General features: G+C 46.2%; 1 protein-coding gene and 1 pseudogene across 1 annotated transcript in view; one reads left to right on the top strand and one right to left on the bottom strand.

Moving 5' to 3' along the window:
• Positions 1–25,735, bottom strand: part of EFR3B (EFR3 homolog B) — a 112,291-nt gene that overhangs the window by 72,839 nt on the left and 13,717 nt on the right. The window lies entirely within an intron of this gene.
• Positions 422–2,186, top strand: LOC117062674 (annotated as a pseudogene).

The following is a 25,735-nucleotide window of genomic DNA, read 5'->3' as shown; positions in this document are numbered from 1 at the left end:
GCTGCTGGCAGCCTTGCCACAGAGGACGCAGGACCCTCACCTGGGCCACCAGCAGCATCTGGGTCCCCGTGATCCCTAGGCGTTGCAGCCCTGTTTCTTCTTTGGCCTGCTTGCTGGATCCTGTTTGCCTGACTGAGCTGTCCCCTTGATCACAGCCACCCCCTACTCAGGGCAATTGGCGGTTTGAAACAAAGTCTCAAACGCTACATCATACTTTTCAAAATCTAGGTCCCTTCCCCCAAACTCCCTACTAGTAAGCCAGCATCACCTGCCAGGCCCACTGAGATACATTATTTCCTTTGATTTATTTCCTCTCCTTCATTGCCACTCCAGTCTCTCTCATGCTGATTTTAAAATCTAAAAAAATTCCAGGGGCCTGTATGGCTGCGGGAGGCACCGAGGGGATGGGTCTGACTCAGAAATGGCAGCCTCCATGTTCTACAGCCGGCTGTTGGCTACAGCCACCCTTCGGAGCCACCTGCCCTGGATGGCCCTGTGGGCCACTGCTCAAGCTCTAGGAGGTTCTGGATTGTTGAATAACCATGGACTCCAAGTACAGCAGCAACAGCACAGGAATCTCTCACTACATGAATACATGAATGTGGAATTATTGCAAGAAGCTGGCATCTCTGTTCCCAAAGGATATGTGTGGCAAAGTCACCAGATGAAGCTTATGCAATTGCCAAAAAAGTAGGTACAGAAGAAAGAAAGAACATGTGCAGGATAAACTGTAACTATGAGTATTGCTGGCAAGTTCTCTGGGACTCACAAGTAGTAAGAAGCAGGTTCAAAAGATGTTGAGATGAAGGCCAGGTTTTAGCGGATGGTAGAGGAAAAGGAACATTTGAAAGTGGCCTCAAAGGAGGAGTGAAGACAGTTTTCTCTCCAGAAGAAGCAAAAGATGTTTCCTCACAAATGATTGGGAAAAAGTTGTTTACCAAGCAAATGGGAGAAAAGGGCGGAATATGCAATCAAGGATTGGAGCGAAAATACCCCAGGGGAGAAGACTACTTTGCAATAGTGACGGAAAGGTCATTTCAAGGTCCTGTATTAACAGGAAGTTCACATGGTGATGTCAACATTGCAGATGTTGCTGCTGAGACTCCTGATGCAATTAAAGAACCTGCTGATATTGTAGAAGGCATCAAAAAGGAACAAGCTCTCCCGGCTTGAACAGAAGATGGGATTTCCACCCATATTTCCACCAGAATATTGTGTATTCTGCAGCAGAAAACACGGTCAAGCTTTACAGCCTTTTTCTGAAATATGATGCAACCATAATAAGAAATAAATCCAACGGTGGAAGATTCAGATGGAGCTGTGCTGTGATGGATGCAAAGATCAATTTTGACTCTAATTCAGCCTATCACCAAAAGAAAATCTTTGATTTATAGTACTGAACCCAGGAAGATGAAAGTGACAAAGATGCTGCTAAGGCAGATCTCAACTACACTGACGTCAGTGGAAATCTAGACTGTCTAGCAAATGGTGCTGGTTTGGCCATGGCCACAATGGATATAATACAACTTCAGGAGCCAGGCATGGTGGCTCATGCCTGTAATCCCAGTACTTTGGGAGGCCAAAGTGGGCACATCATCTGAGGTCAGGAGGTCAAGAACAGCCTGGCCAACATGGTGAAACCCGTCTCTACTAAAAATACAAAAATTAGCCAGGTGTGATGGCGGGCACCTGTAATCCCAGCTACTCAGGAGGCTGAGGCAGCAGAATCGCTTGAACCCGGGAGGCGGAGGTTGCAGTGAGCTGAGATGGTGCCACTGCACTCCAGCCTGGGCAACAAGAGCAAAACTCCGTCTCAAAAAAAAAAAAAAAGGTTTGGGGAGGGACTGCAGCCACCTTCCTTGATGTTGGTGGTGGTGCTACAGTCCATCAAGTAACAGAAGCATTTAAGCATATCACTTCAGATAAAAAGGTACTGGCTATTCTGGTCAACACTTTTGGAGGAATCATGCACTGTGGTGTTTTTGCACAGGGTATAGTCATGGCAGTAAAAGATGTGGAAATTAAAATACCTGTTGTGGGGGTTACAAGGTACATGAGTTGACGATGCTAAGGCACTGAGAGTGGACAGTGGGCTTAAAATTCTTGCTTGTGACGACAGAAGGCTCTCTGAAACTGTGACCTTAGCCAAGCAAGCCCATGTGGATGTGAAATTTCAGCCAATATGATCTAAAAACCCAGAGGATGGCTGAAGGTGTTAAATGTGCTATAATCATTAAGAATACTATGTTCTGTGTTATTGTTCTTTTTAGTATGTGGAGATTGTAATTGCCATGTAGGTATACAAACTTTTAAAAGCATTTGGTTTGCATTTAATTCTACTATTTAGAGAACAGACTGTTTGTATAAAGAACCTAGAATGCAGGTATCTAATTTCTTTTGTTGCAGCCAGTCTTATTTGCTTCTTCTACAAAATGTAACTTGCAATATGGCTGTTATTATTGTTGGATACAAAGTTCTTCATTGATAAGGGTCCTACAAATAAAATAAAGTTTAAAAAATTCTAGGATTTACCACCAGCTCTGCACTAAGCACTAGGACAAGCACTTTACAAATATTTTATATAAGACTTATAACAACCCCATAAAGTAGATACTATTATTCTCATTTTACACATAAAGAGGCAGGATCAGAGAGGTTAAGTGCCTTGCCCAAGGTCACACAGCATGTTCTTCTCTGCCATGAAACTTCCCTAATTCTTCCATCACTTTCAAAAAAACATATCTCTAACAATTTCTCAAATTCATCTTGTGCTCTCCTTTGCCACAGCCACCTTGCTGGAAGCCTCCTTAACACCTGCCACTCAGTCCCGGGCACCTGGCCAGTCTCATCGCTTCAATTCATTCTTTATGTAGCTCTAAGGCAAATATTTAATTTAGTTTGCTTCATGGTCAAGCAGGTAGCATGGCCTGTGCTGCATTAAATGTCAACCCTTCAACTTAGGATTTAACAAGGGATGCCCCAATAGAGGTGGGGACGACGGTTGCTTCGTCTTCAAGTCCTTCCTCCACCGTAGGGGGTCCTCTCACCCATGCTCTGCCTCCTGGAATACTCTGTGTCCAGCAGCCAGAATCCACAGTGAGAAGGTCTGGGAGGCTGGAAGAGAAGCAGATTGGGGGAGCCACACAGCCCCGTAGCTGTGAATGAGAGGATGTTTGGGTGACGGGGACTGGTCACAAGCTGGAGATGTTGAAAGAGCAGGAGAGTCAGCGCCATGGACCTGACAGCTGGCGGATCCTGACACCTGCTGAGCTCCCTGGAAGCCTTCCATGAAGAACACCCTCCGACCACAGGCACAGCGTGCTCTCTGCCAGCTCAACTTCTGTGCACCCTTCGCACTGTATCACCTTATATAAGCTTCTCCCACTGCTTGTTCAGGTGAAGTTATTTCCATGACTCATCTTTTCTTCTCCCAAGATAAACTGTAAATTCCTAGGTCTCATTTTCTTTTGACCTCAATACAGTACCCTGAGCCCAGCAGGACTAGAGGAAAGCTGGCGTGATGTGTGACTTCACCTGCCTTTGATCAGCGTGAGACTCGGGGAAGTCACCTCCCCTCCTGGCCTTTCCTTTCCTTCTTATAAACATCAACTCCCTCATCCCCATTCACCAAGAAAAATGCCTTTTTGCTCAATATAGTTTGTATTTATTTTCTCAGCTTTATAATCTTCTTGTAAAGACAAGGGCTGGACTTGATCGTTCCTACCAAAACAAATGGAATTCTTTTTAAACAATTTACAATAAAATCTGACCCAGGGCTAATGGCATGGACACCCCCTTCAAATGAATTGGAGGAAATGGAACAAAGCTCAGAGAGAGAGGTGCGTCTCATTTAAGTGCCTTCCACGAGGCACTTGTGTTCACTGACATTAATGGACTCCAGCAGTTCGCAGGGCACTTGCTGGGTGGCGTGGGGAAGAGAAGGAAGTTTAAAATAGACAGGTTCTGCCATCGAGGAACTTACTCTCTAGCTGGGGACACAAAACCTGTACACATTTAAGGGTCAAGGATATGTCACAATGAGACTAAGGAGTCCATAAAACTGAAGAAATCTCTGAGTTTAATGAATCTAGGAAGGCTTCCTGGAAGAGGTGACATGTGAGATATGAGGGGTGGAGACAGCTGGTAAGTACTGGTGAATCCATGAAACAAAAAATCAATAACCCTCCAATGGGGACAATTTTAAGAAAAACAAAATGGTTCCCTCTTTTCTTTTCCCTTTTTCCTTGCTTCTGAATTTCAAAGGAATAGATGCTCACGGGTATAAATTTATAAAACGGAGGAAAAAAGAAAATGAACATCACTTAGAATCACATAATTAAAAGATAACTATTAGAATTTCAGTGTATTTGTTCTAGTTTTTGTGTCCATGTTTATGTATATTTTTAAATATATATGCATAAAATAGGGATCCTACAGGATAGTGTTAAAACCTAATTTCTTCTTATATTGTGAGCACTTACTTTCTTATTGAAGATTTTTTGGCCAGGCATGGTGGCTCATGCCTGTAATTCCAACACTTTGGGAGGCCAAGGTAGGCGGATCAGGAGGTCAGGAGTTCAAGACTAGCCTGGCCAACATGGCAAAACCCTGTCTCTACTAAAAATACACAAAAAAATTAGCCGGGCATGGTGGCGGGCGCCTATAATCCCAGCTACTCAGGAGGCTAAGGCAGGAGAATCGCTTGAACCCAGGAGGCAGAGGTTGCAATGAGCCGAGATCGTGCCATTGCACTCCAGCCTAGGCGACAAGAGCAAGACTCTATCTCAAAAAAAAAAAAAAAAAAGAAAATATTTCAAAACTTAATTTTAATGGCTACTTATTATTTCATCTTTTGACTGGATCCTGATTTATTTAATCATTCTCTGTTGTTTCCAGTTTTTCATTATTCTGAGTGACGCAGCAATTTGCCTTTGGTAATTAAAGCCAGGAATCATACAGGCAGAGCCTAGTTTTGTTTTATTGGTGATAAGGAAATCAAACAGCACCATGTGGCTGCAGGACTGGTGTGCAGCAGAGGGGCACATCTGCAGGGCCCGGGACCTATATCTCGCCTGGGAAAGATTCAGGATTGAAGAGATCAAGAGGAAATGCTGATGAAAATGAATTTGGGGAAGGAGGCAGGATTTGAGTTTCCAAACAGATCTTACTGGGAGTAGAATTAAACAGCAGCTGAATTCTCCCTGGGGAGACAGTGTGGGTGAGACTTGCCTGAAGTAACAGACAAATCAGTAGCTGTCAGTGGCCTGACCTTTTGGAGCTCTGGAGCTTTCGAGATGCTCACCCATTTCCGGCCAATCTTGGTTAATCTGATTGCCACCTTAATTGAGGATGGGGATTTAAAAGGAGAGAAATGTGTCTGATTGATTTAATGTCAGGGCTTCAATTCTTCACAAACTACAGGCTTCTTTGGGCTTCGATATGCTCTTCAAGCAAAGAATAGATGAAAATAAACAGAATGTTTTTCCATTCTCTGTCTCTCGGGACCACTAACAGCAGGAAAATTTTATGCCAGCCATTTTGGGGAAATAGAAAGCCTGGTTTCAAATCCAGTTCCAGCTTTGGCAAGCTGTACAATCTTGTGTGCCTTGGTCTACTTATCTGCAAAATGGGAGGAAGGGAATCTACTTAATAGGGTTGTGGTGAAGACTAGATAAGTGAACACAGTGAGGTTCTTACACCTATTCCGGGCACACAGTAAGAACTCAGGAATTGTTAGCTTTCATCATCATCATCATCACCATCAGTATTACTTTGATAATTATTATTAAAATCTTTTTCCCAACTTAGCAGAAAAAAGGCAGGGTAGAAAAAAATGGAATGTTGGAGCAATGATAGCCCTTAATGTCCTTTCTCTTTATTTTCTTCTTGGATGTGAAGTACCAATCACGATTAAGACATCTAAATCCAAGGCCAGGCATGGGGGCTCACACCTGTAATCTCAATACTTTGGGAGGTCAAGGTGGGAGGATCCCTTGAGCCCAGGAGTTTGAGACCAGTCAGGGCAACAAAGTGAGACCTCATCTCTAAAAATAAAAATAAAATCAGCCAGGCATGGTGGCACATGCCTGTAGTCCCAGCTACTTGGGAGGCTGAGGTGGGAGGATTGCTTGAGACTAGGAGGTGAAGGCTGCAGTGGGCCGTGAATACCACTGCACTGCATACCACTACACTCTAGCCTGAGTGACAGCATGAGGCCTCGCCCAAGGACAAAGCTCCATGAGGAAACACAAGTGAAGGACGCCATGATGACCACGAGCAACAGCTAACGTGTTTCCAGCTTGTCTGTTCCAGGCATTATGCATTCTTTCATTTCAATCTTTATAAAAAGCCTCTGAGGTTGACACCGTTATCCTTGTTTTACAGATGGCACTAAACCTAGGTTCTTATCTAATATGTTAACTTGTAAAATTAAAGAACTGAGGTCTCTGCCTGCAAATACCGTGTAGGTAAACAATAGAATTGAAAATACATTCACCAGGAACATGGAACATATAATCAGGATCATACGAATTAACTGTTACACACACACAGAGCAGGGTTGCTGAGGAAACTAGAGATGGGATAGAAGATGTCAGAGGAGACTAATTTTGAACATTACTTAAAAGAGAAGGACTCCATTGTTTGGTGAGAAAGAGGGTTTTCCACGTCAGAAAGGGTGAAAAGAAAACAGACATTTCCTGACTGCCTATTATTTTAACTGCCTAACTTGAGCACCTTGTTAAAAAAAAAAAAATCCCATGAGATTAGTATTGTCAGTCTTCAGAAGAGAAAACCAGGGCTCAGAGAGGTTGTCTAATTTGCCCACGATCACACAGGAAGTGAGGAACAGAGTCAGGAACACAGCCAGGGAGGCCCTCTGACTTCGGAGCTGTGGGAGATTTGAACTAAGAGTAAATATTCCACGTGGGGATATGAAGAAAATGTGCTCAAGTAGGAAAGGACAATTTCCAGGACAGATTATTCTCGAAAAGTCACGTGTAACTGATGAAATCTGGGCTCTGGGGATGGTACCACCATCAAGTTCCTGGTGTGGATACTGAACTATAGTTATGCAGATGTTCACACTGCGGGAGGCTGGGTGAAGGGTACACAGGACCTCTCTGTGCATTTTTTTGCAACTGCCCATGAATCCATATTTCAAAATAAAAATTTTTTTAAAAGTTGGCAGATAGGCCAGGCATGGTGGCTCATGCCTCTAAAACAGCACTTTAGGAGGTAGAGACAGGAGGATCACTTGAGGTCAGGAGTTCGAGACCAGCCTGGCCAACATGGTAAAACCCCATCTCTACTAAAAATACAAAAAGTAGCCTAATGTGGCACATGCACCTGTAGTCCCAGCTACTCAGGAGGCTGAGGCAGGAGAATCACTTGAACCTGGGAGATGGAGGTTGCAGTGAGCCGAGATCGCGCCATGGTACTCCAGCCTGGGCGACACAGAAAGACTCTGTCTCAAAAAAAAAAGTTGACAGATAGTGAAGGCAAAGATGCTTCTTTTTCTTTTCTTTTCTTTTCCTTTCTCTCTCTCTCTCTCTCCCTCCCTCCCTCCCTTCTTTCTTTCTTTCTTTCTTTTTTTTTTTTGAGATGGAGTCTCACTCTGTCACCCAGACTGGAGTGCAGTGGCACGAACTTGGCTCACTGCAACCTCTGCCTCCCAGGTTCAAGCGATTCTCCTGCCTCAGCTTCCTGAGTAGCTAGGATTACAGGCATACACCACCATGCCTGGCTAACTTTTGTATTTTAGTAGATATGGGATTTCGTCATGTTGGTCAGGCTGGTCTCGAACTCCTGACCTCAAGTGATCCACCCTCCTCGGCCTCCCAAAGTGCTGGGTTTACAGGCGAGAGCCACTGTGTTCAGCCAAAGATGCTTCCTTTGAGTAGAGGTAGTAACTGGCGGAGGATTCTGGCTCAGGAGCCTGATGAGCCATGGGAGCACAAGAGCATCCCAACATCATGCCAGAGCCTCTCCTGCCACCCCCTAGAGCGACCAACCAGCCCCACACCAGGTTGGTCACAACTGGAGGGAGAATAAGATTTGCTGACTCATATATTGAGTATCCATTATGGGTCCCTCCACTGTGCCAAGAGCTACCTGGTGATATGAGACACTGCCAAGACAGGACTGGTTTGGAGGCTCTTACAGTCTAGTTGGAGACAAAAGGCACAATCAAGACCGAGGCAGGTGGATTACTTGAGCTTAGGAGTCTGAGACCAGCCTGGGAAATATGACGAAACTCCATCTCTACAAAAAGGACAAAAATTAGCCAGGCATGGTGGCATATACCTGTAGTCCAGCTATTTGGGAGGCTGAGGTGGGAGCATCACTTGAGCCTGGGAGGTGGAGGTTGCAGTGAGCTGAGATTGCACCACTGCACTCCAGACTGGGAAACAGAGCGAGACTCTGTCTAAAAATAAAGTATTAAATAGCTTAAATAATATACACAGTTTTGTATTTTATAGCATAAGGAGAACATGCCTTGGAATTCAGCAAAACTGGGACCATGAGCTATGTGACCTCAGGCAGGTGTGCCACACCCTCTGTGGGTTTCCTTGTCTGTGGGAGGTGAGCAAAACACCGAATATGTGCTGGGACACACTGGGCTCTGTAGTTGGCAGCTCCCTAGTCCTCTTCATTCTATTTAAGTGTTTATCCTGGTGTTGAATTGTCATCATAATTATCATTTTGAATGTGTGTTTCAAATTCCAGTGAGAAGATCCACAATAATGCGTCAAATCTTTTCCATATTGTTTGACGTATATCTTGTTTACACTTTCATGCTATTTAAAACAATGCTGGAAAGAGTATGTAGACATTATAGCTGTTTCCATTTTGTGGATTATTTCCTTAGACTGGATTTCCAGCAATGGAGTCAAAAGGTACGCATATTTTTAAGACTCAAGAATTTCAATGGTCTCTTCGGGAGCAGGAAAGGCCTGAGAGTAGCTAGAGGGGAGATTCCAAGCAGCAGTCCTGTGGGCCCCAAGGCCGCAGGAAGCTCTGGCTGCCCAGGTGAAGAACTTGGTGGCATTCTGCAGCTGAGGGGTGTCATTTGAGGTCTTTCTGAAGAGGAGGTACTGGAGGATGAGAATGGTGTATTAGGAAGGGTAGCCATGGGTCTGGCTATGGTTGAATTTGAGTTTAAAGAGCTCAGAAGAAGGGAGAACATCTAGAGAAGAAGCAGAAGTCAAGGCATAAGAAAATAAGGATGCCGGGTGCAGGGGCTCACGCCTGTAATCCTAGCACTTTGGGAGGCTGAGGTGGGAGGATCGCTTGGGCCCAGGAGTTCAAGACCAGTCCAGGCAACATAGCAAAATTGCGTCTCTACCAAAAAATGCAAAAATTAGCCCAGTGCGGTGGCATGTGCCTGTAATTCCAGCTATTCAGAAGGCTGAGGTGGGAGAATCACTTGAACTTGGGAGGCAGAGGTTGCAGTGAGCCGAGATCACACCACTGCACTCCAGCCTGGGTGTCAGAGCAAAACCTGTCTCAAAAAAAATAAAGATAAGAAGAGAAAATAAGGGCCAGAGCCTGGGTGGTGGGGGAAAGAGAACAGAAAGGAAGGGCCAGATGGCCCAAGCACTGAGTAACAGCCACCCACATCCACAACTGCCAGCACCCAGAGGGAGAAGCTGAGCGCCTGGAACCGATGACGAAAGCGGGGACCCCACCCCCGGAGCTTCATAGCCACACTGGCAATGCAAACTGGATTAGAAACTCATCCCACCACTAAGGAAGGTTGGCACCAATAAAACCACACCACCAGGGTGATGTGCGAGGTTTGATACCAGCCATAAGAAACAAGAGGAACTGGGGCCAGAGTCTGAAGACTGCCCAGTAAAACAGATACATTGAAAAGCTGATGAAAACTCCGGGGTTAAAGCCACAGGCAAGAGCCTTCCAGAACCAGCGTCTATTTCTCTCACACCTGCTAATCACAGGCACAGGACACACTTCACCAGGATGTTTGTAAACAAAGGAGCTCTGAGGGGAGCTTAGCCAGCTGGCTGAAAGGTATCGATTAAGTAAGTACAAACCTCCATGACATAATTTGGAAGACAACAAAATAATTTCAGCAATAAAGAATACATAATTTAGGCAACCACATGGAAAAATTCCTCGGCTAGAGCATTTAATGAGAAAGATATATACTCAACTGCATCCAAAGTAGGACAAAACTATGAAAGTTACGATTACATTGGGACAGGGGATGTGCAGAAAAGAAAAGAGCTTGGCTGGCTGGGCGTGGTGGCTCACACCTGTAATCCCAGCACTTTCAGAGGCCGAGATGGGTGGATCGCGAGGTCAGGAGTTCAAGACCGGCCTGGCCAACATAGTGAAACCCTGTCTCTACTAAAAATACAAAAAATAGCGAGGTGTGGTTGCATGCACCTGTAATCCCAGCTACTCAGGAGGCTGAGGCAAGAGAATCGCTTGAACCCAGGAGGCGGACGTTGCAGTGGGCCGAGATCGCGCCACTGCACTCCAGCCTGGGCGACAGAGTGAGACTGTCTCAGAAACAAAAAAAAAAAAAAGAAAGAAAGAAAAAAAAAAAGCTTGGCCTGTGGAGGATTAAACAACAGTGAATTTTCTCCTTTGTTTTCATTTCCATTAACACGTGTGGATCTCTGCCTTAATCCGAATGGGTATCTTCACCCTTCCAATGTTGTGTGTGTGCCTTCACAGCTTGTCAGATGAGCAGATGAACAGAGTCTGTCCCTCTGAGCCTGTGCGCCCTCCATCTCTTCCCATGTCCACTCCATCTTTCTCCCTTCCTCAGCTCTTCATTGACAGTGGCCCACTCCTGCCAAATATCTCCCACTCCTGGCTGCTGGAGGGACATTTCTAATGGAAAGGCTGTCACTTGCTGTTCACTGCTTTCCTACTTCATTTTCTTTTTCTTTCTTTTTTTTTTTTGAGACGGAGTCTCGCTCTGTCGCCCAAACTGGAGTGCAGTGGCTGGATCTCAGCTCACTGCAAGCTCCACTTTTCGGGTTCACGCCATTCTCCTGCCTCAGCCTCCCGAGTAGTTGGGACTATAGGCGCCCGCCACCTCGCCCGGCTAGTTTTTTGTATTTTTTAGTAGAGACGGGGTTTCACTGGGTTAGCCAGGATGGTCTGGATCTCCTGACCTTGTGATCCGCCCGTCTCGGCCTCCCAAAGTGCTGGGATTACAGGCTTGAGCCACCGCGCCCAGCTCCTCCTTCATTGTCTTATCAGCCATCACCAGCTTCTCCAGAGTAGAATTTTAAAATCATCAGAAGCCGGCTGGATGTGGTAGCTCACGCCTGTAATCCCAGCACTTTGGGAGACTGAGGCAGGTGGATCACTTGAGGCCAGGAGTTCGAGACTAGCCTGGCCAACATGGTGAAACCCCCATCTCTACTAAAAATATAAATATTAGCCGGGCATGGTGGTGCGTGCCTGTAATCCCAGCTACTCAGGAGGTTGAGGTAGGAGAATTGCTTGAACCCGGGAGGAACAGGTTGCAGTGAGCCAAGATTGCACCACTGCAGTCCAGCCTGGGTGACAGAGCGAGCCTCTGTCTCAAAATAAATAAATAAATAAATAAATAAATAAATAAAATCATTAGAAGCCCCCAATAATCGCAGGGAAAATATTGTGTAATGAGGTAGGAGGCGGGACTTGACTCTGGTCGGGGGACTTGAACACCGGACTAAATTGAGGACTAGCTAAAACAAGGCAGAAGTATCTTTTCATAAGCCACACCCACCAGTGTGCCATGTCAGTTTACTACTGCCATGGCAACAGCCAGGAGTCACTGTCCCTTTCCACAGCAATGACCTCATGAATCAAAAGTTACTACCCCTTCCCTAGAGATTTCTGCACATACTGCCCCTTAATCTGCATATAATTAAAAGTAGGTATAAATACCGCTGCGAAACTGCCCTGAGCTGCTATTCTCAGACAGATTGTCTATGCGGTAGCCCTGCCCTGCAGGAGCAGTCATGGAGCTGGAACACCACTGGAGCTGTAATGCTGCCACTTCAATAAAGCTGTTTTCTTCTACTCTGTCACTAGCTCGCCCCTGCATTCTTTCCTGGGCAAAGCCAAGAACCCTCACAGACTAAGCCTCACTTTGGGGCTCGCCTAGCCTACATTAGTACTGACTCTTTAATAATCTTTATTTTAGCATGGTTTGAAATCAGGAAGAGCGGAAAAAAAAGCATCAGACAAGATACATCGTGGCCACCAGAGACAAGCGATGGCTTCTCACCTCACTTTAATTGACCCTGGCTTTTCTGCTGTGCCCAAGGTCTGGCCTCCTTTGCTTACTTAGAAAGTGACTCCAGTACAGGCCAGGGACAGTGACTCATGCCTGTAATTCTAACACTTTGGGAGGCCGAAGCGGGCGGATCACCTGAGGTCAGGAGTTCAAGAGCAGCCTGGCCAACATGGTGAAACCCCATCTCTACTAAAAATACAAAAATTAGCTGGGTGGGGTGGCGAGGCTGGGCATGGTGGCTCACCCCTAATCCCAGCACTTTAGGAGGCCGAGGCAGGCAGATCACGAGGTCAGGAGATCGAGACCATCCTGGCTAACATGGTGAAACCCTGTCTCTACTAAAAATACAAAAAATTAGCTGGACGTGTTGGGGGGCGCCTGTAGTCCCAGCTACTCGGGAGGCTGAGGCAGGAGAATGGCGTGAACCCGGAAGGCGGAGCTTGCAGTGAGCCGAGATCATGCCACTGCACTCTAGCCAGGGTGACAGAGCAAGACTCCGTCTCAAAAAAAAAGAAAAAGAAAAGTGACTCTGGTACAGATCATATGGTGAATCTTTGTTTTATTCATTGCTCGACACCTAATATTCAAATGCTAGCCAACACATAGGTCCTTAAACCCAGTTATCTTATGCTTGTGCCCCAGGGTAAGCGTAACGAACGAGGCTTGAGAAATGTAACTTAGAAAACGAGGCGTGGAGCCTTCCTGATCTTGCTCAAGTCTGCATTGACTCAGCTTGCAGATGCCTGCTGTCTGTGTCTGTCAGCTTCAGATTGTTATTAATGTCTCAGTATTTTTAGGGCCCATCACAGCCTGTTTGATAAAATCTAAGTTTCAGCTCCTCCGTGTAGGGAGTGGAAACAGATCAGAGTAGGACACAACTGTCAGCTTCCTTAAAAAAACTAAATAAATAACGGCTCCCCAGGCGCATCTCAGACTTATGGCTCATACACATGTCAGCCCCGACCCTGCATACATGGTCCAGGAGAACCAGGGGTGAGAGCACCACAGGAGAAATATGGACGCTTTTCCTCCCCTTGGCTCAGAAAGCCCATGTCTGGGTATCCGCACCTGCTCATATGCACAGAGAAGCAGGTAAGAGATGGATCTGGTGCCTTTGTTTGGAAACAACCTACAATGCTCATCAATAGAGGACTGGATAGGCCAGGTGCAGTGGCTCACACCTGTAATCCCAGCACTTTGGGGGCCGAGGTGGGTGGATCACTTAAGCCCAGGAGTTTGAGACCAGCCTGAGTAACATGGCAATATCTCCACCTCTATTTTTTTCCAAAAGAAAAAAAAAGCTTTAATATTAAAAAGAAGACAGAGGCCTGACTAAATAAGGAAAGAAACAGTCATGCAATGCACACTAGGCAGCAGCTGAACTGAATGAAGCAGAGCTCTGAGCACTGCCCCAGACAGCTCTCAAACATACTGTTAATTCAAAAGGAGGCTGCGGCTGGATGCGGTGGCTCATGCCTGTAATCCCAGCACTTTGGGAGGCCGAGGCAGGCTGATCACGAGGTCAGGACATCAAGACCATCCTGGTTAACACGGTGAAACCCCGTCTCTACTAAAAATACAAAAAATTAGCCGGGCATGCTGGCGGGCACCTGTAGTCCCAGCTACTTGGGAGGCTGAGGCAGGAGAATTGCTTGAACCCAAGAGGCGGAGGTTGCAGTAAGCTAAGATCATGCCACTGCACTCCAGCCTGGGCGACAGAGCGAGAGTCTATCTCAGAAACAAAACAAAAACAAACAAACAAACAAAAAAAACTAAAAAGGAGGCTGTAGAACACCTATGGTATGATTCCGTTTGTGTGCACCCTCACAGGCCAAACCAACGGGGTGTGTATGTAACTATGTGCGTGAAATATGCCATTATGAACAAAGAAAGATCTGTAATAGATACATAGCACAGTGTTAACGCTGGTTACCGCATAGAGCTGGGTGGGGGCGCCTAGGGATGGAGGGGTGAGGAATTAAACTGCACTACCCAACATGGTAGCCACTAGTCACTTGTGGCTACTTAAATTAAATAAACAAATCCAGTTCCTCCAGCAAACTAGCCACATTTTATGTGCTTACTAGCCACCTGTGGCTAATGGCTACCACACTGGACAGTGGAGACACAGAGCACTGACATCATTGCAGGAGGATTACTTATGTAATTTAAAATAAATTTCTCCCATTTTCTCTTCAGGATAAAACTCCTTACAAATCTGATGAGCAAAAGTTGTCTGTTTAAAGATTTGGAATCTTGGAGTTAAAGCACGCATGCACACACGTATACATACAGGAACTGTTTTCTAAACTTGCTCGGCTCTGTTCTTGCTGGAATTTTGAACCAAAGGAGCTGACTGAAGATCTAGAAGTCATTTTGTTTATTCATGCACACATGGCATGCAACACAAAATGCAGCAAGTCCTTTAGACATAGAAGGTGAAAAGAAATAGAATGCACAAGTCCCTGTCCCCTTAGAGTGACAGCATGAGGCCATAATGAAAGGAAGCACAAGCGTCACTGAGGTCAGACAGCCAGCGTGCTAGGACTTCCTTCAGAGGGTGGAGACGTTGTTTTGGTTTAGATGCCTCCCCATGGAGATGAAGTATCAGTAACATGTGGACAAAGACAAGAAAGGAAGGCATTCCAGGCAGGGGGAACAGCATCAGTAAAAGCGTGGGGGTGCCAAGCACAAGGGAATGTTCTGAGAGATATCAGCTAGCCAGCCTGTCTAGAGTAGCACTGGTGAAGCTGGAGGTGTCAGGGAGGGGACCGATGGTGAAAGGCCCTTAAATGTCAGGCCAAGAGGGGAGAGCTGTCATTATGACTAAATAACAGCCACTATCACCTTCTATTGTGCTCTTAGAATGCATAAGGAATCTACTTCCAGTGGATAAACAAATGGAGCAAGCTCTGAACCTCCCAGGAGGCCACTAAGAATGTCTCTATCCTGGAAGAAGAGCAAGACAAGGCCCTGAACTATAAATGTCCAGCTGGAAGTGACAAACTTGGGGGCATCACACTGGGCTAGTGTGTGACGTGGGGAGGTCAGGGGATATCTGGTCTCCAGCCTAAAGTGAAGTGCCAGGGAATTATAAAAGAAAGTCAGAAAGAAAGCAGAGGCTTCTGACTGGCGTCCACCTGCCCCATAGCCAAGTGGTTACATGTGGGATCGGAGTAGAGGACCAGAGATGAGGTGGGTGGAACACAGGCTACATCTGCCGCTCTCCCTCCCTTCATGTGGGAGGGGTTTCCAAGGAGACATTCAGACGCAGAGGACAGCAGAGGGCTTCAGGAAGAGCCTCCCAGCACCTGCCCGTTCACACCAGGTGAGTGTGTGACACAGGTGGGCTGGGAACAGCCCAGAGCAGAGGCCATCATCACAAAAGGAGACAAGGACCCCAGGGCACTGAGTCCTGACAGCTTAGGGGAGGTGAATTTCGAGAAGAAAAAATGGCTGAGAGAGGAAGAAGCAGTGAGAACTGAGAAGCAGGTGAAGGCACAAGGCCTGGCCCTCAGGCCTGCACTGGTGACCTTCCCGAGAGGTTGTCAGTGGGGAGGTGACATTGGAATTTCAAATAGCGTGAAGTGAATAATGACTATGAAAGGGGGAAAGGTGCAATCTCAGCTTCAATGACTGCTGTCTCAAGAGCACTGTAAAATATTATATAATCAGCTGAGCATGGTGGCTGACACCTGTAATCTCAGCACTTTGGGAGGCCGAGGTAGGAGGATCGCTTGAGCACAGGAGTTTGAGATCAGCCTGGGCAACACAGTGAGATCTCATCTGAACCAAAAAAAAAAAAAAATTGCTGGGTGTAGCACACCTGTAGTCCCAGCTGCTTGGGAGGCTGAAGTGGGAGGATCATTTGAGCCAGGGAGTTCGAGGCTGCAATGAGCTATGATTGTGCCACTGAATTCCAACTGGGGTGACAGAGCAAGACCTTGTCTCAAAATAAATAAATAAATATTATAGGAATAATTTATTTAACAACAATAACAACGGGAGCTGTTGTTGCTTTGTCTCTGAATAGATCGGGGCAGATGTGCCACCTTGGTGTGCCCCCTCCCCCCTAGGTGGGAACAACTGAGGGATGCAGGCTGCTTCTAACACCAGCAGTGCAGGTCTTTGGGAACCAGTGACCCCAGGCTAGGGGTGAACTGCTAAATTGGTCCTGACACTTGGCTCCAGTTGTATCCTTAGAATCCAAAATGTGTTTTGTAGCTTTGATGATAAAATTACTCTTAATTTATTGTTGGTATTTTATAACTTGATTGGTATTCACTTTAAAAATGTTATTTATCAGTGTAAGTAATGTATTGGTTACATTTTTGGAAGGAAGTGCTTTGTAAGCCTTTTAAGCTCCAGGAATCCCAATAAATGGGAGCAAAGGGAAAAAAGTTAATGCTTCCGTATACAGCTTTCTTTAAGGTAATCTGAGCTCCTCATGGGAATTCATTCATCTGAATACCTACTATTTGGCACCTCGAGGCATTTGATTTTTTCAAGTACATGTGGACTCTGGGGGTAAGAAGCATTCCAATAAATAACTCGTACTCTCAAAGAGCTTGCATCATAGCGAGTAGAATCTATCACATGAAGACAATAGTGTTAGAAATCGGGATTTGGGCTTTACAACACATTTATGCTTTCCCCTTTCCCAAAATATGCCTAGTTTCCTATTGTGGTCAGCAGACAGCCTATAAAAAGCAGGGTTACTCACCTTCAGCTTTCTCAATGAACACACAGTGTCAAATATAGAAACAGAGGAAGCTTTATTGTTATGGAGCCAAACTGATTAAGATCAAGTGTAAGTGCTTTAAATATACAGACGAACTCACAGATTTAAGACGCAGATTCTGAAAAGCTAAAGATCCAAGATCAATCATTCAAACGCCCAAATATATCATCAGAGAGACTGTTGCAACATGCACGCAGTGCCAGAACACAAGACAGGCGCCATGCCCAGAGCCTCCGAAACGTGGAGCCAGGGCCAGGGTGGTCACGGTGCCAAAGAGAAATTTCAGAAGCAACACTTTTGAAATGCAAAACAGAATCAGAAGCAAGCACCAGAATTCTGCAAAAATGCAAAACAAGTACTAGGTTGAGCCCTACTAAAAATGCCAGGTAAGCAGCAGGCCAAGCAGAGCCAAGATCCATTTTTAATGAAGCAGCTCTAACGCGCATGGGCCTTCTGGGAACACCTGCATGAGGAAGGAAGTCCCTCAAGCAGATTCTGCCCACCGCAAGAAGCCAGGAGCAGACAGTGAGAACGCAGCTGGAAAGAGACAGCTTCTGAAAAGCTCTAAATGAGGAGTGGAGAACCCTTCCTCCAATGCAGACCCTCAGGCCCCTGGAGAGGGTGACCCTGTTACTGCCACACTGCCATTAAAAGGATCGGTTGATGGTAAAATATGTATTACAAGCTCTGTAATTAACATCAGCATCAGAGCATCAGCTAACATCTATAAAGCTCTCACAATCGGTCAGGAACTGTTAGGAGGTTTGAATGCATTTTTTACCTAATCCTCCCAACAACACTGAGGCGGGGTCTGTCTCCATTTTACAGATGAGGAAAATGAGGCTTAGGCCAGTTAAGTAACATTTCCAAAGTCACATTAACTGCTATACGGGGTAGCTGGATTCAAACCCAGGACTGTCTGACTGCAGGGTCTTCACACTTAACCCCTGGCCTGCAAAGGACACACTGAGATTAATCCATTTCAGTGTGCGATTAGAAAAAATATACCATTCCTAGCCAGGGAGCATAGGTCCTTACACATAGATGTCACAAGCCAGCACATTATTAAGGAACAGGTGAATAAGGTCATTAAAGCCTCTGTGTTCTCAGGAGAATGGCATTACTGTGGGCTGTGAGGTCACAAAAGCCCCAAGGAGGAAATGGAAAAATCAATCCTTCGGCCAGGCGTGGTGGCTCACGCCTGTAATCCCAGCAATTTGGGAGGCTGAGGCGGGTGGATCACTTGAGGTCAGGAGTTCAAAACCAGCCTGGCCAACATGGTGAAACCCCATCTCTACTAAAAATACAAAAAAATTAGCCGAGGGTGGTGGGTGGGGCAGGTTGGGGCGCACCTGTAATCCCACCTACTCGGGAGGCTGAGGCAGGAGAATCACTTGAACACGGGAAGCAGAGGTTGCGTGAGCCGAGGTCGTGCCACTACATGCCAGCTTGGGCGACAGATCAAGACTTGTCTCAAAAAAAAAAAAGAAAAAAAGAAAACTCAATCCATACCCAGACCTGCTCAGCTATGTCTGTGATTGTGCTGAGACAGTGCCAGAGGCCTAGGAGAGTCAGGTTTTGTCATTGAAGGTCCCCTGAGAGTCAGCAATGCTAATGGCAGTGTCCAAAAGGCAGGTCTGACACCTAGATGGTCCTGCTGTAAAGGCCTCCACCCACTGCCCTGCCGGCACCATCAGCCTCCCAGCTGCCAGCTGGATGGACTTCCCGGGTCAGCTTCCACTGCTTGCTACTCAGCACGTAAGTTGTCTTGTAGCCTGCAGCCCCAGCCTGCAGCCCCGACCAGCAGTTCTCAATAAGCCCTTTCACTGGTGCTGGGCTGCTGGTAAGAGCCCTGGTGCGGGCTGGCACAGGCCCTTGACCATCCGTCTCCTAGTATACCCACTGCCAGCACTGCAAAACAGCGCTGGGATTGTTTGCACGGATGTTTTCTTCTCTTCCAGGGTTTCCTGTTTTACTGCAATATAATTAACATGCAGTTAAGATGCACACATTTAAGCATTCAGTACCTTGAGTTTTGACAACTGCTTCTACGCTTGTGTAACCATCGCCCAAACAAGAGGTGGGACAATGCTAATCCCCTCACAAAGTCCCCCTTTCCAGTCAACCCACTGGCCCAACTATCTGATTTCTATGATCATAGATTTGTTTTTGCATGTATTCTTACATAATGATTTCTGAAACGTAATTAGAAGAGTCTAGACAGCTACCCACAAGGCCCCTGGTGATGAAGAACACTTTTAATTATATTTACGTTCTGCCATTAAAAATACATGCTCACTTCTGAGCATTAAGTTGTAGGGAAAAAAATTAAAAATTAAAAATACGCACTCACTACATGAAGTGTAGAAAATACAAAATACGTTTTAAAAGAAAGTTGAAACCATTGCATACACTGCCTATGAGGTGGCCCTGCTCCTCAAGGAACAGTAAAAAAAAAAAAAAAAAAAAGAAAGAAAAAAAAAAAAAAATTAAAAGAAAATTTAAATCACCCATGATCTTTCCACCTAGAAATAACCACTGTTCGTGTTCTAGCGGGTTTCTTTCAGGGCCAGTACATCCACAATTATTACAGGGTGGCTCCTCGGTATGGCATTAGATTTTTTTTTTTAAATAAGTAGGCCGGGCAGGATGGCTCATGCCTATAATCCCAGCAGTTGGAGGCCAAGGCGGGTGGATCACCTGAGGTCAGGAGTTTGAGAAGAGCCTGGCCAACATGGTGAAACTCCATCTCTACTGAAAACACAAAAAAACTAGCCAGGCGTGGCGGTGCACACCTGTAATCCCAGCTGCTTGGGAGGCTAACACAAGAGAATCACTTGAACCTGGGAGGTGGAGGTTGCAGTGAGCCGAGATCACACCACAACATTCCAGCCTGGGCAACAGAGCGAGACTCCGTCTCCAAAAAAAAAAAAAAGTAAGGGCCAGGCGCGGTAGCTCAAGCCTGTAATCCCAGCACTTTGGGAGGCCAAGACGGGTGGATCACGAGGTCAGGAGATTGAGACCATCCTGGCTAACACGGTGAAACCCCGTCTCTACTAAAAATACAAAAAAATTAGCCGGTCGTGGTGGCAGGTGCCTGTAGTCCCAGCTACTCAGAAGGCTGAGGCAGAAGAATGGCATGAACCCAGGAGGCAGAGCTTGCAGTGAGCCGAGATCACACCACTGCACTTCAGCCTGGGGGACAGAGCAAGACTCTGTCTCAAAAATAAATAAATAAGCCGGGCGCGGTGGCTCAAGCCTATAATCCCAGCACTTTGGGAGGCCGAGACGGGCGGATCACGAGGTCAGGAGATCGAGACCATCCTGGCTAACACGGTGAAACCCCGTCTCTACTAAAAAATGCAAAAAAACTAGCCGGGCGAGGTGGCGGGCGCCTGTAGTCCCAGCTACTCTGGAGGCTGAGGCAGGAGAATGGCGTAAACCCGGGGGGCGGAGCTTGCAGTGAGCCGAGATCCGGCCACTGCACTCCAGCCTGGGCGACACAGCGAGACTCCGTCTCAAAAAAAATTAATAAAATAAATGAATAAATAAATAAAGCTCGTTACTGTTCACTTCTGAGTAGGCCATCTACATTGCCCGTGTGAGAGGCAGCTCGATCAAAAATCAACCTCCAGATTGGGCACAGTGTGTCCCACCTATAATCCCAGCACTTTGGGAGGCTGAGGCAAGGGGATCACTTGAGCTCAGGAGTTCAAGACCAGCCTGGCCAACATGGTGAAACCCTGTCTCTACCAAAACTACACAAATTAGCTGGGTTTGGTGGCACATGCCTGTAGTCCCAACTACTTGGGAGGCTGAGGCATGAGAATCACTTGAACCCAGGAGGCAGAGGTTGCAGTGAGCCAAGATTGCACCACTGCATTCCAGCCTGGGCAACAAAGTGAGACTGTCTCAAAAAAAAAAAATTATCCTCCAGTTCAAGGTGCCAACCCCTGTGGCTGAGTTGGAGCCAACATTGGAATTCACATTTATTCTCTTCTGTGGAATATGCCTGGCCCTCTTCTTTCCATCGGCAGTCACGTGGGTCTCTCGCAGTACCTCGGTTTTGTCACTCAGAAGGACAGTCGCTAGTTTTTGGGGTTTTTTTGTTGTTGTTTGTGTGGTTTTTGAGACAGAGTCTAGCTCTGTCGCCCAGGCTGGAGTGCAGTGGCACGATCTCAGCTCACTGCAAGCTCCGCCTCCTGGGTTCACGCTATTCTCCTCCCTCAGCCTCCTGGGTGGCTGGGACTACAGGCACCCACCACCACACTGGGCTAATTTTTTGTATCTTTAGTAGAGATGGGGTTTCACCGTGTTAGCCAGAATGGTCTTGATCTCTTGACCTCATGATCCGCCCACCTCAGCCTCCCAAAGTGCTGGAATTACAGGCGTGAGCCACCACGCCCGGCAGACAGCAGCTAGTTTTTTGATATTGCCCCCTCCCCAAGGTGAATAGCCCATTTGCCATGAACTCAGACCACCCCTAACAGGTACTCCAATTTTGACAATTATTCCTCCAGCCACTTTCACAAAACACAGTAGCAGACATTCTCTTAATTTTATTTAAACTTTCTTTACTGAAAAAAATGGCACTTTAATGATAGTCTTAATTTGAGTTGGAAGAGTTTTCCAGAGATCCAAAGAATATGAAGATGCCAGCTTCTGAGTCTTTTTATAGACACCCCTGAGCAATAAAGTGACTATACAAAGCCATCAACGTGGTCTGATCCATGCCATTGGCAAAGGGTATGATTAACTCTGATAACGTGTGTATGAAAACTTTTTTTAAAAAAATTATGGTAAAATATACATAATATACAATTTGCCATTTTAGCCTTTTTTATTTATTTATTTATTTTTTGAGACAGAGTCTCGCTCTGTAACCTAGGTTGGAGTGCAATTGTGTGATCTCAGCTCACTGCAACCTCCGTTTCCCAGGTTCAAGCAATTCTCCTGCCTCAGCCTCCTGAGTAGTTGGGACTACAGGTGTGCACCACCATGCCTGGCTAATTTTTGTATTTTTAGTAGAGATGGAGTTTCGCCATGTTGGCCAGGCTGGTATCGAACTTCTGACCTTGTGATCCGCCCATCTCGGCCTCTTAAAGTGCTGGGATTACAGGCGTGAGCCACTGCACTTGGCCCATCTTAGTCTTTTTTTTTTTTTTGAGACAGAGTTTCGCTCTTCTTGCCCAGGCTGGAGCACAATGGCACGATCTTGGCTCACCACAACCTCTACCTCCTGGGTTCAAGTGATTCTCCTGCCTCAGCCTCCCAAGTAGCTGGGATTACAGGAATGCGCCACCATGCCTGGCATTTTAGCCATTTTTAAAAGTACAGTTCAGTGGCATGAAGTCCATTCACACTGTTGCACAACCATCATCATCATCTATCTCCAAAATTCTTTTCATCTTGCAAAACTGAAACTCTAACCTGTAAACAACAATTCCCCATTCTCCCCTCCCCCCATTCCCTGGTAACCTCTATTCTACTTTCTGGCTCTATGAATTTGACTACTCTAGCTTCCTCATACTAGTGGAATCATATACTACTTGTCCTTGTGTGACTGGCTTATTTCCCTCACCATAATATCTTCAAGGTTCAGCCATGTTGTACCATGTGTCAAGATTTTCTTCTTTTTTAAGACTGAATATTGGCCGGGTGTGGTGGTTCATGCCTGTAATCCCAGCACTTTGGGAAGCCCAGGCAGGTGGATCACCTGAGGTCAGGAGATTGAGACCAGCCTGACCAACATGGTGAAATCCCGTCTCTACTAAAAATACAAAATTAGCATGCTTATAATCCCACCTACTCGGGAGGCTGAGGCAAGAGAATGGCTTGGCCCCAGGAGGCGGAGACTGCAGTGAGCCGAGATCCTGCCATTGCATTCCAGCCTGGGAGACACAGCAAGACTCCATCTCAAAAAAAAAAAAAAAAAAAAAGACACTGAATAATACATAGATACTGCATTTTTGTTTATCCGTTCGTCTGTCGATGGACACCTGGGTTGCTTCTATGGTTAGGCCATTGTGAATAATGCTGCTGTGAACATGGGTGTAGAGATGTCTTAAATCTCTGCTTTCATTTTTTTTTTTTTTTTTGAGACGGAGTCTCACTCTGTCACCCAGGCTGGAGTGCAGTGGCCGGATCTCAGCTCACTGCAAGCTCCGCCTCCCGGGTTTACGCCATTCTCCTGCCTCAGCCTCCCGAGTAGCTGGGACTACAGGCGCCCGCCACCTCGCCCAGCTAGCTTTTTGTATTTTTTAGTAGAGACGGGGTTTCACCGTGTTAGCCAGGAAGGTCTCGAACTCCTGACCTCGTGATCCGCCCGTCTCGGCCTCCCAAAGTGCTGGGATTACAGGCTTGAGCCACCGTGCCCGGCCATCTGCTTTCATTTCTTTAGGGTTTATGTCTATTAGTGGGATTGCTGGATCATATGGTAATTATATTTTTCACTCTTTGAGGAGTCGCCATACTGTTTCCCATAGTAGTTGCACCATTTTTTCCCACTACCCGTACACAGTGATGGTTCCAATTTCTCCACATCCTCACCAACACTTGGTTATTGTTTTTTTGTTTTGTTTTGTTTTGTTTTGTTTTAGAGACAGAGTCTCACTTTGTCGCCCAGGCTGGGGTGCAGTGGCGCAATTTCGGCTCAATGCAACCTCCGCCTCCAGGGTTCAAGCAATTATTGTGCCTCACCTTACTGAGTAGCTGGAACTACGGGCTTTCACCACCAGGCCCGGCTAATTTTTATATTTTTAGAAGAGACAAGGTTTTATAATGTTGGCCAGGCTTGTCTCCAACTCCTGACCTCAGGTGATCTGCTTGCCTCGGCCTCTCAAAGTGCTGAGATTACAGGCGTGAGCCACCACGTCTGGCCAACACTTGCTTATTTTCTGCTTTTTTTGATAATAGCCATCCTAATGGGTGTGAAGTAGTATCTCACTGTGGTTTTGATTCCTATTTCCCTAATGATGAGTGATGTTAGGTGTCTTTCATATGCTTCTTGGCCACTTCTTTTTTAAAAGAGACAGGGTCTCACGCTGTTGCCCAGGCTGCAGTGCAGTGGCTATTCACAGGCTCAAGCTCGCTACTAATCAGCATGAGAGTTTTGACCTGTTCCGTTTTCATCCTGGGCTGGCTTACTCCTCCTTAGGTAACCTGGTGGTCCCCTGCTCTCTGGAGGTTACCATATTGATGCCAAACTGAATGCAGACACCAGACTGGCATAGTGAACTACAGCCCAGAACTCCTGGGCTCCAGTGATCCTCCCGCCTCAGCATCTGGAGTAGCTGGGACTACAGATACATGTCACCATGCCCAGCTATGTATCTTTTATGAAGAAATGCCTAGTCAAATCCTTTGCCCATTTTTAATCAAAGTTGCTTGTTTTTGTTGAGCTTTATGTGCTCTTTTCTTTATATATTCTGGAGGTTAACCTATTATCCAGGATATTATTTGTAAATATTATTTGCAAATATTTTCTCCCATTCTGTAGGTTGCCTTTCACTGTTGAAAAGCATCATTTGATGCACAAAAGTTTTTAATTTTACTGTAGCTCAATTGATAATGGTCTCTCTTTTTTTTTTTTTTGTAAACGGAGTTTCGCTCTTGTTGCTCAGGCTGGAGTGCAATGGTGCAATCTCGGCTCACTACAACCTCCACCTCCCGGGTTCAAGCGATTCTCCTGCCTCAGCCTCCTGAGTAGCTGGGATTACAGGCATGTGCCCAGCTAATTTTTGTATTTTTAGTAGAGATGGGGTTTCTCCATGTTGGTGAGGCTGGTTTCAAACTCCTGACCTCAGGTGGCCCACCTGCCTCAGCCTCCCAAAGTGCTGGGATTACAGGCGTGAGCCACCACATCTAGCCTAATAATGGTGTTTTCAATAAGAATCTATGTGGGATATAAGAGAAGAGCGTTGGAATAAAACAGACCTGTTTTTTTTTTCTTAGCCATGCCACTTAACAATCTGGGTGACTTGCACAAGGCATTTAAGTTATCTGAAAATGGCAGAGGAAGCAGGGAAAGGCATACCCACCATGCAGAAGTTTTGTGAAACTAAAATGTATGCAGAGCAAGAATTGTAGCACCAGCACTTGGAAGGGACACGGCTCCTACCTATCGCTACACCAGTGGGGGTCATGCCATTAGACAGACAGACATTGAATTCACAAAGGGAGCATTATCCCTGTCTTACCAATGAGGAAATTCACGCATAGCCAGGTTACATAAAGAACCTGAGATGGCAGCACCTACATTCCCTCTGGGATCTTCTGAAAACTTCTACTCTGGCTGTACCACCAGCCCCGGGTGCCTCAGCTGCAGAACAGAAGAGCTGGAGAACCCTTCCAGCCCATTCATTCCAGCTCTCTGAGTTTACGGATGGTGAAACTGAAGCTGAAAGAGGTTGAGAATCTTGCCCAAATTTACACAGCAATCACCTCTAATGGCCAACTCTACCCCTTGTCCAGAAATGTCCTTGATAAAATAGAAGGACAGTGCTGGCGCCTCCCAGTGCCACCCATGCCTCTCCAGAACACTCAGCCTACTCTCTGAGAGTGCTGTCTGGGGGAGAGGAGGACGTTTTGAGCAGCCCTGTGGAAAAGCTTTTGGACAGTCAGACGTGCTTACTGTATTCGCCAGCTGCTGGGCCCAGGCCTGCCTGTATGATCAGGCACTTTTAGGAGCTGGATGACAGCAATGGGAAGACCCTGCTGTTTTTCCCTCT

This window comes from Trachypithecus francoisi, unplaced genomic scaffold (genome assembly GCF_009764315.1).
Source record: "Trachypithecus francoisi isolate TF-2019V2 unplaced genomic scaffold, Tfra_2.0 Lachesis_group17, whole genome shotgun sequence".
NCBI classification, from domain to species: domain Eukaryota; kingdom Metazoa; phylum Chordata; class Mammalia; order Primates; family Cercopithecidae; genus Trachypithecus; species Trachypithecus francoisi.
The sequence above is the reverse complement of the archived record's forward strand: the minus strand, read 5'-3'. Positions and strand labels throughout refer to the sequence as shown.